Here is an 11,490-nt window from a genome sequence, read left to right on the forward strand (position 1 = left end):
ATTATTTGGAAAGTGAGAAAAACAAATAATTCAAAGTGTATTTTTAATTTCTTGTTTAAGAAAGTTAAAAATTTTTTATTATTGCTAAGTAAGAGATTTATAGGAGTTATTATATTTTGAAAGAGTATTGTCATCAACCTATAGTAATTAAGTGTGGGGATAAATATCTCTCTAAAGAAAGTGATCCAATCGTGCCTTGAAACCATAACATAAATAAGTCTTATCATCTTTTTCATAATTATTTTCCTAACAATTTTAAAGAAATGTTTGTGAAGATGGCTCAAGATCAAAACACCATATTTAAAGTCATAAATTAAGAGTTTGTCAAGTTAGATAGCTTTGATGGAACAAACTTCAACCATTGAAAGGACAAGATGATGTTATTTCTTACGATTCTCAATCTTACGTATGTTATTGATCCAAAGACTACACCAATTAGGGGTGAACGCGGATCGAATCGGATCGGATATGGTCAAAATCTCGATCCGATCCACACTAAAATCATCGGATCGATCCAATATCCGCAGTTTTTAGGCTTGGATCCGATCCGATCTGCAAATGTGCGTATCGGATCAGATCGAATATCGGATATATCCGCAAAATATAAAAATTATTTTTAAAAGCTTATTTTTATTAAGAAAAAATATTAATAAAATTCTTTTTTTCTATTCTTTTAAATATGTTTACTCTTAAAATAATATTAAACATACTTTTCTTAAATAATAAAATTAAAATAATATAACATATATGATAATTATTAGTTGAAATAAAACATAAGAAGAATATTTACTTATTTATTTATTTATTTTTGCAGATATGCGGATATGCGGATACCTACATAAAATTCGCAATTCCATCCTATAAGTATGCGGATCGGATCCATATCCGCAATTTTCGGATCGGATTCAGATAAATACCGCGGATATGCGGATCGGATCCGATCCGATCTATGAACACCCTTAACACCAATTGCCGATGACGCTGAAAATGCCACACCAGAAGAGAAGAAAAAGATTACTCAATTAACGAAGAAGCATGATGAAGATACTTTTGCATATCGAGGTCATATTCTCAACACTTTATCCGACTGACTCTATGATATTTACCTATCAATTCAATCACCATTGGAGATTTAGAAGTCTTTAGAAGAAAAGTACAACACTGAACGACAAAGAACAGATAAGTTTATTATGATGAAATATTTTTATTTTATTACGAATGATACTATGCCTGTTATGAATCAAATTCATGAATTACAAATCCTTGTAAGTAGACTTAGTGATCTACAAGTGGTGATTTCCAAATGATTACAAGTTGGAGCAATTATTTTAAAATTACTTTCATCTTGGAATGATTACAGGAAGAAACTTTTACATCTTGGTGAGGACTTTATAATTGAGAAATTACTAAAGCAAATAAGTATAGAGGAAAAAACTCGAAAATGTGATGTTGTGTACCTTTTTCAAAGACAACACCAATAAGAAAAAAAAGAAAGTTCTTAAAGGATCCTACACAAGACAAGAATAACAAAGAGAATGTTATCATTGTCACAAGAAAGAAAGGGCATTACATCAAAAAATATAAATTTTTGAAAAAAGAAGCATTAAAGGACAATTTAGTGGAAGAAAAGGACTTAGTTGCTATGGTTGCAAAAAAGGTACAAAATATGCATATTGGTATAGTTACAGAACTCAACATGACAACACAAGAAAAATCACTTGAATGGTGGTTAGATTTTGGGGCTACTGTTCATGTTTGTAATTATCGCAACCAATTCAAAACATATGAAAAAGTGAACAACAGAAAAGTCTTGATGGGCAATGACAACTCAGCCAAAGTTGGTGGCCAAGGAACTGTGGAATTAAATTTTACATCTAAAAAGAAATTAAGTTTAATAAATGTACTTCATGTTTCGGATTTGAGAAAAAATTTAGTTTCTGTTAGTTTCTTGTATAAGAAAGGATTTAAAAAGGTAATAGAATCTGATAAAGTGATCTTGCTCAAGAATGATGTATTCATAGAAAAGGGATATTATACTAAAAGCATGTTTAAATTTAGTATTAATAATAAAGTGAATATTTCTTTGTACGTTGTTGATTCTCGTGATTTATAACATAGTAGATTAGCACACTTAAATTACAAATCTATTGAATATATGTATCAAAATAACTATATTATTCTTAATAACAAGAATTTTAATAGAAAATGTGATATTTGCATACAATCCAAAACTATTAAAAAATCTTTTTCTAAAGTTGAAAGAAATACACATTTATTAGAATTGCTTCATAGTGATATTTGTGAGTTAAATGATAATATTACTAGAGGAGAAAAAAGATATTCTATAATTTTTATTGATGATTGTTCTAGATTTACTTATGTGTATTTGCTTAGAAATAAAGATGAAACTTTTAAAATATTTAAGAAATATAAAATGGAAGTAAAAAAATATGCATGATAAGAAAATAGAAGTTTTTTTTTGTAGTGATTGAGGCGGAAAATATTTTTTTAATGAATTTGACAACCTTTGTGAATTATATGGTATTGTGCATAAATCTTCTGCTCCGTATACTCCACAATAAAATGATTCAGTGGAAAGGAAAAATCGTACCTTAGTGAATATGGTTAATTCAATGTTACTAAATGCAAAGTTGTCTTATAATTTGTGGGGTGAAGCATTATTGACAACATGTCATATCCATAATAGGATACCATCAAGACATAGAAAGATTTCTCCTTATAAAATTTGAAAAGGAAGAAAATCTAATTTGAATTATTTGACAGTATGGGGATGTTTAGCCTTTTATCGGGTTCCTAATCAAAAGAGATTCAAATTGGGGCCAAGAATCATAAAATACACTTTCATAGGATATGTCAAAATTCTAAAGCATATAAAATATTAGACTTAGTATCTAATGTAGTTGTTGAATCAAGAAAGGTAGAATTTATTGAAAATAAATTTATCAATGATTTAAATTCTAGTTCAGAAAATTCCCAAAATGTACTAATATTTCACAAGAAATAAATAATTAAAATAATAAACGTCTAAGCCACAAAGAATTGATTGAACTAAGGAAGAGCTTGAGAGTGAGGGGAAAAAAAAGACTTGGGTCCAGATTTATTTTTTCCCAGGCTATCACTTTTTTAGTAGAAGGAATTAAGGATTCTGTAACAAACAAGATTCTTATTGTGATGAACATAGAGGGTAATCCTCAAACGTTCAAAGAGGCTATGGCTTCAAGGGATTCTACTTTTTGGAACGAAGTAATAAAAGATGAAATAGACTCAATATTATCAAACAATACTTGGATTTTGGTTGATTTGTCTCCAAGATCAAAGACTATAGGATGTAAGTGGGTATTTAGAAGAAAGTATAATACTGATGATTTATTACAAACTTTTAAAGCAAGGTTAGTGGCCAAGAAGTTTAGATAACAAGAATGTCTAGACTTTTTTTATACCTACGCAACTATGGCAAGAACGACTTCTATTAGGACTTTTATAGCATTAGCATCTATTCATAAACTTCATATACATTAAATGGATGTTAAAATGGCTTTTTAAAACGGAGATCTTAATAAAGAAATTTATACGGAGCAACCGGAAGGCTATGTGCTATCCGAAAATGAAAAAAATGTTTGTAAATTAATTAAATCTTTGTATGACCTAAAACAAGCGCCTAATCAATGGAATGAGAAGTTTGATTCAGTAGTATTATCAAATTGCTGCTCACATAATAGTACAAATAAATGTATTTACTCAAAATTTACCAAGGATTCTTGAGTAATCATTTGTCTATATGTTGATGATATGTTAATCATCGGAACAAATTTAGAAGGAATTTGTGTAACAAAGGAGTATCTAACTTCTAAATTCAAAATGAAGGATTTGAATGAAGTTGATACAATATTAGGTATAAAAGTGCATAAGAATGAAGTTGGCTTTACTTTAAGTCAATCTCATTATATCAAAAAGGTATTGAAAAAGTTTAATCAACTCACAATTAAATAATCCAATATACCATATGATCCTAATTTTAAATTAGAAGAAAACATGGGAAGACTTATAACACAATTCGAATATGCTAGTGTTATAGGAAGTTTAATATATGTAATGCATTACACCAAACCCGATATAGCATTTTCTGTGTGCAAATTATCAAGATTTATAGTAAAGCCTAGCAATCAACATTTAAAAGCTATAACAAGGGTTCTTGGTTATCTCATATGAACTATAAACTTGGAATTATATTATAGTGATTATCCCATAGTTTTAGAAGGTTATTCTGATGCAAGTTGGATTACAAATCTTAGTGATAATAAATTCACTTCAGGATGGATTTTCACCATAGGTAGTGGAGCAATAAGTTGAGCCTTAAAGAAACAAACGTGTATTTCACATTCTACTATGGAGGCTGAATTTGTAGCTTGATAAGCTACACATTACAAGAAAAACGTTGAGTACCATCGGATTTATCATCGAAAACAATCAGACAGTATAAATCTCGCCAATAAATGTTTACCATCGGATTCATTTCGTCTAACGGTAATTACCGTCAAATTTTACGACGGATTACCAGCTGAGGAAATGAATTGGTTATCGGCATATTTTTCCGATGATAATGTTGGCACCAAAACATGTTGTTTCGCGCCATGTTACCATCGGATTATTCCTACGGTAATTCTGACGGTAATGTCATTTTTTTGGAATTTGAAATAAATGGTTAATTTTAATTTTAAATTTAAATTTTTTTCACAAAATTAGTGGTCAATTCATAAATAATACAATGTGCAAATTAAAAAAAAGTCAAGTACACCAAATAAATGTATGAAATAATAAAATAAAAACCTAATATCTACAGATCCAGGTAGTCATTGTCATCGTCAGTCCTGTGGCCTTGAGTCAACGGTGCAGGAGGCGGTGATGATGTCCGTGTGCCACCAGCAGGGTCGATGCCAGCAGTGCGCATCTAGGGCTAGTACACCTCTATCTAAGCCTCTATACGCTACATCCGCTCCAACGACTCCCTAAACTCCAGCCTAAGCTCATCCGTAGACGTCACGCGGGTGAGGATCTCCTGATACCTCTCTCGATAATCGTTAATCTTTTGAGCCTGATGGTGAAGGTTGCGCTGGAGCTATGATGGGTGGATAATTTATACGCTTTTTGGCATTGTTTTAGGTAGTTTTCAGTATGTTTTAGTTAATTTTTAGTATATTTTTATTATTTTTTATTCAAAATTCACATTTCTGAACTTTACTATGAGTTTGTGTATTTTTCTGTGATTTTAGGTATTTTCTGGCTGAAATTGAGGGACTTGAGGAAAAATCTGATTTAGAGGCTGAAAAAGGACTGCAGATGCTATTGGATTCTGACCTCCCTGCACTCGAAATGGATTTTCTGGAGCTACAGAAACCCAATTGGCGCGCTCTCAATTGAGTTGGAAAGTAGACATCCTGGGCTTTCCAGCAATATATAATAGCCCATACTTTACCCGAGTTTTGACGACGCAAACTGGCAATCAAACGCCAACTTCCTGTCCTATTCTTAAGTTAAACGCCAGAAACAGGTTACAAACCAGAGTTAAACGTCAGAAACAGGCTGCAACCTGGCGTTTAACTCCAAGAGAAGTCTCTACACATGTAAAGCTCAATGCTCAGCCCAAGCACACACCAAGTGGGCCCTGAAAGTGGATTTCTGCATCATTTACTTATCTCTATAAATCCTAGTAACTAGTTTAGTATAAATAGGACTTTTTACTATTGTATTTTCATCTTTTGACCATCTTTGTATCACTTTTGATCTCATTGATCACGTTTAGGGGGCTGGCCATTCGGCCATGCCTGGACCATTATCACTTATGTATTTTCAACGGTGGAGTTTCTACACACCATAGATTAAGGTGTGGAGCTCTGCTGTTCTTCATGAATTAATGCAAAGTACTATTATTTTTCTATTCAATTCAAGCTTATTCTTATTCTAAGATGTTCACTCGTACTTCAACCTGATGAATGTGATGATTATGTGACACTCATCATCATTCTCACCTATGAACACGTGCCTGACAACCTCTTCCGTTCTACATGAAAACGAGCTTGAGTGTTTATCTCTTAGCCTCCATTCTGAAAGATCGGAGTCTTCGTGGTATAGGCTAGAATTATTGGCGGCCATTCTTGATATCCGGAAAGTCTAAACCTTGTCTGTGGTATTCCGAGTAGGATCTGGGATGGGATGACTGTGACGAGCTTCAAACTCGCGAGTGTTGGCGTAGTGACAGACGCAAAAGGATCAATGGATCCTATTCCAACATGATCGAGAACCAACAGCTGATTAGCCGTGCGGTGACAACGCATTTGGACCATTTTCACTGAGAGGACGGACGGTAGCCATTGACAACGGTGATCCCCCAACATACAGCTTGCCATGGAAAGGAGTATGCATGATTGGATGAAAGCAATAGGAAAGCAGAGGTTCAGAAGCAACAAGCATCTCCATACGCTTATCTGAAATTCTCACCAATGAATTATATAAGTATCTCTATCTTATTTTCTGTTTTAATTATATTTTAATTATCAAAATCTCATAACCATTTGAATTTGCCTAACTGAGAATTACAAGATGACCATAGCTTGCTTCAAGCCGACAATCTCCGTGGGATCGACACTTACTCACGTAAGGTTTATTACTTGGACGACCCAGTGCACTTGCTAGTTAGTTGCACGGAGTTGTGAACAGAAATTGAGATTATGATTGTGCGTACCAAGTTGTTGGCGCAGTTGAGATCACAATTTCGTGCACCAAGTTTTTGGCGCCGTTTCCGGGGATTGTTCGAGTTTGGACAACTGACGGTTCATCTTGTTGCTCAGATTAGGTAATTTTATTTTATTTTTTTTAGCTTTTTATTTTCGAAAAATTTTCAAAAAAAAATTAAAATAAAAACAAATAAATTATTCTATGGCCTCAGAATTTTTAAGAATGAATTCTAGAGTTTCATGATGATCTGTTGAAGTCTGGCTGGTTGTGAAGCCATGTCTGATCTTTTGGACCGAGGTTTCAACTTATCATCACAAGAGCTTGTTGACTTCTATCAATCTTGTTGTTGAATGTAATGATCTGCTAAAGCTTGGCTGGCCATTGGCCATGTCTAGTATTTTGGACCGAAGCTTTCACTGAAAGCTTGGCTGGCTAGTAAGTCATGTCTAATTCCTGGATCGAAGCTTTAGACTAACATTGAATGATTCTTGGAATTCTTATTAAAAATTTTGAAATCTTTATTTTCTTTTCCAAAATAATTTTCAAAAAATACAAAAAAAAATTCATAAAATCATAAAACCAAAAAGAATTTTGTTTCTTGTTTGAGTCTAGTGTCAATTTTTAAGTTTGGTGTCAATTGCATCTTTTTAATTTTTTTTAAAATTTTCAAAAATTCATGCATGTGTCCTTCATAATCTTCAAGTTGTTCTTGATGATTTTCTTTGTTTGATCTTTGCATCTTCTTGTTTTGTGTCTTTTATTGTTTTTCATATGCATTTTTGAATTCTTATTGTCTAAAGTTTAAAAATTTTTTAAGTTTGGTGTCTTGCATATTTTTCTTTTCTTAAAAATTTTCAAAAATAAGTTCTTGGTGTCCATCTTGACATTCAAAGTGTTCTTGGTGTTCATCTTGACATTCAAAGTGTTCTTGCATGCATTTTTCATTTTGATCTTAAATTTTCATGTTTTGCATCATTTTTATGTTTTTCTCTATCCTCATTAAAATTCAAAAATAAAAAAAAAATTTTCCTTATTTCACTCATAAATTTCGAAAATTTTGAATTGATTTAGTCAAAAAGTTTTTAAATTTAGTTGTTTCTTATTATTCAAGTCAAAATTTTCAATTTAAAAAAATTTCTATCTTTTTCAAAAATCAAATATTTTTCATTTTTCTTTCATGATTTTCGAAAATTTTAAAAATGATTTTCAAAATCTTTTTCTTAATTTCATTTCATAATTTCAAAATTTTTACTAACAATTAATGTGATTGATTCAAAAATTTTAAAGTTTGTTACTTGCCTATTAAGAAAGGTTCAATCTTTAAATTTTAGAATCATATCTTTTAGTTTCTTGTTAGTCAAGTAATCAACTTCAATTTTCAAAATCAAATTTTTTTAAATTTCTTTTTCAAATCTTTTTCAAAATCAATTTCAAAATCTTTTCTAGCTTCTTATCTTTTCAAAATTGATTTTCAAATGATTTTCAATTAACTACTTGACTTTTTGTTTGATTTTAAAAGTTTTCTGTTTCAATCATATCTTTTTTAAAACCACCTGACTATTTTTCCCTTTCTAATTTTCGAAAATCACTAACATTTTTTCAAAAATCTTTTTAATTAATTAATTTAATTAGTTTTCAATTTAATTTTAATTTTCTTCTTAAATTTCAAATACTAATTAATAATTAAAATAAAAATAAAAATATTTTTCTTTTATTTTAAATTAAATTCGAATTTTTCTCTTCTCCTTCTTCTATTTTTCTCTTCTTCTACTCACATAAAGGAATCTCTATACTGTGATATAGAGGATTCCTCTTCTTTTCTATTCTCTTCTTTTTCATATGAGCAGGAGCAAGAATAAGAACATTCCTGTTGAAGCTGATCCGGAACCTGAAAGGACTCTTAAGAGGAAACTAAGAGAAGCTAAAGCACAACCCTCTGGAGAGGACCTGGCAGAAATTTTCGAAAAAGAAGGAGACATGGCCGAACCTAATAACAATGGTGGAGATGCAAGGAAGATGCTTGGTGACTTTATTGCACCCTCTTCTAACTTCTATGGAAGAAGCATCTCAATTCCTGCCATTGGAGGAAACAACTTTGAGCTTAAGCCTCAATTAGTTTCTCTAATGCAACAGAATTGCAAGTTTCATGGACTTCTATTGGAAGATCCCCATCAGTTCTTAGCTAAATTTTTGCAAATCTGTGACACTGTCAAGACCAATGGAGTTGATCCTGAGGTCTACAGGCTTATGCTTTTCCCTTTTGCTGTAAGAGACAGAGCTAGAACATGATTGGATTCACAACCTAAGGAAAGCCTGAACTCTTGGGATAAGTTGGTCAGTGCTTTTCTGGCCAAATTCTTTCCACCTCAAAAGATGAGCAAGCTTAGAGTAGAAATCCAAACCTTCAGACAGAAGGAAGGAGAGTTCCTCTATGAAGCTTGGGAAAGATATAAGCAACTGATCAAAAGGTGTCCTTCTGACATGCTTCCAGAATGGAGCATCATATGTATATTCTATGATGGTCTGTCTGAGTTGTCAAAAATGTCATTGGACCATTCTGCAGGAGGATCTCTTCATCTGAAAACCCTTGCAGAAGCTCAGGAACTCATTAAAATGGTTGCAAATAACCAGTTCATGTACACCTTTGAGAGGAATCCTGTAAACAATGGGACGCCTCAGAAGAAGGGAGTTCTTGAAATTGATACTCTGAATGCCATATTGGCTCAGAACAAAATATTGACTCAGCAAGTCAATATGATTTCTCAGAGTCTGAATGGATTGCAAGCTGCATCCAACAGTACTAAAGAAGCTTCTTCTGAAGAAGAAGCTTATGATCCTGAGAACCCTGCAATGGCAGAGGTGAATTACATGGGAGAACCCTATGGAAACACCTATAATCCTTCATGGAGAAATCATCCGAATTTCTCATGGAAGGACCAATAGAAGCCTCAACAAGGCTTCAATAATAATGGTGGAAGAAATAGGTTTAGCAATAGCAAGCCTTTTCCATCATCTTCTCAGCAACAGACAGAAAATTCTGAACAGAGCCATTCTGGCTTGGCAACCATAGTCTCTGATCTATCCAAGACCACACTAAGTTTCATGAATGAAACAAGGTCCTCTATTAGGAATTTGGAGGCACAGGTGGGTCAGCTGAGTAAGAAGATTACTAAAACTCCTCCCAGTACTCTTCCAAGCAATACAGAAGAAAACCCCAAGAGAGAGTGCAAGGCCATAACCATGATCAACATGGCCGAACCTGGAGAGAGTGAGGAGGACGTGAGTCCCAATGAGAAAAGCCTCATGGGACGTCCTCTGGATAGAAAGGAGTTTCCTTTTGAGGAACCAAAGGAATCTGAGGCTCATATAGAGACCATAGAGATTCCATTGAACTTCCTTCTGCCATTCATGAGCTCTGATGAATATTCTTCCTCTGAAGAGGATGAAGACATCACTGAAGAGCAAGTTGCTAAGTATCTAGGAGCAATCATGAAGCTGAATGCCAAGTTGTTTGGTCATGAGACTTGGGAGGATGAACCCCCTTGCTCACCAATGAAATGAGTGCATTAATGAGGCTGACATTACCTCAGAAGAAACCAGATCCCGAAAAATTCTTCATACCTTGTACCATAGGCACCATGACCTTTGAGAAGGCTCTGTGTGACCTGGAGTCAGGGATAAACCTCATGCCACTCTCTGTAATAGAGAAACTGGGAATCTTTGATGTACAAACTGCAAAAATCTCACTAGAGATGGCAGACAAATCAATGAAACAGGCTTATGGACTAGTAGAGGACGTGCTAGTGAAGGTTTTTACATCCGTGCTGATTTTATAATCCTAGACAATGGGAAGGATGAGGATGAATCCATCATCCTTGGCAGACCCTTCCTAGCCACAGCAAAAGCTGTGATTAATGTTGACAGAGGAGAGTTGGTCCTTCAGTTGAATGAAGACTACCTTGTATTCAAGACTCAAGGTTCTCCTTCTGTAACCATGGAGAGGAAGCATGAAAAGTTTCTCTCAATATAGAGTCAAACAAAACTCCCACATTCAAACTCTAAGTTGGTGTTGGGAGGCCACAACAAACTCTAAGTTTGGTGTTGAGAGGCCACAACCAAACTCTAAGTTTGGTGTTGAGAGGCCCCAACCCTGCTCTGATTATCTGTAAGGCTCCATGAGAGCTCACTGTCAAGCTATTGACATTAAAGAAGCGCTTGTTGGGAGGCAACCTAATGTTATTTAATTATATCTATTTATTTTCCATTGCTATTTTATGTTTAGACTTCACTATGAGTTATGTGTTTTTCTGTAATTTCAGGTATTTTTCTGGCTGAAATTGAAGGAGCTGAGCAAAAATCTGATTCAGGCTGAGAAAAGACTGCTGATGCTGTTGGATTCTGACCTCCCTGCACTCAAAGTGGATTTTCTGGAGCTACAGAACTCGAAATGGCATGCTTCTAATTGCGTTGGAAAGTAGACATCCAGGGCTTTCCAGAAATATATAATAGTTCATACTTTGCATAAGGATAGATAACGTAAACTGGCGTTCAACGCCAGTTCTCTGCCCAATTCTGGCGTCCAGCGCCAGAAAAGGATCAAAAGCTGGAGTTGAACGCCCAAACTGGCACAAAAACTGGCGTTCAACTCCACAAATGGCCTCTGCACATGAATTGCTTAAATCTCAGCCCCAGCACACACCAAGTGGGCCCCAGAAGTGGATCTCTGCATCATCCATC

The 11,490-nt window shown here is 33.9% G+C and overlaps 1 long non-coding RNA gene across 1 annotated transcript in view; it reads left to right on the plus strand.

Moving 5' to 3' along the window:
* Positions 1-1,334, plus strand: part of LOC110263471 — a 5,433-nt gene extending 4,099 nt beyond the window's left edge. The window contains exon 2 of the long non-coding RNA XR_002349189.1: positions 815-1,334. This is a non-coding gene — a long non-coding RNA (uncharacterized LOC110263471). The remainder of the gene's footprint in view (positions 1-814) is intronic.

Source organism: Arachis ipaensis, chromosome B06 (assembly GCF_000816755.2).
Source record: "Arachis ipaensis cultivar K30076 chromosome B06, Araip1.1, whole genome shotgun sequence".
NCBI lineage: Eukaryota > Viridiplantae > Streptophyta > Magnoliopsida > Fabales > Fabaceae > Arachis > Arachis ipaensis.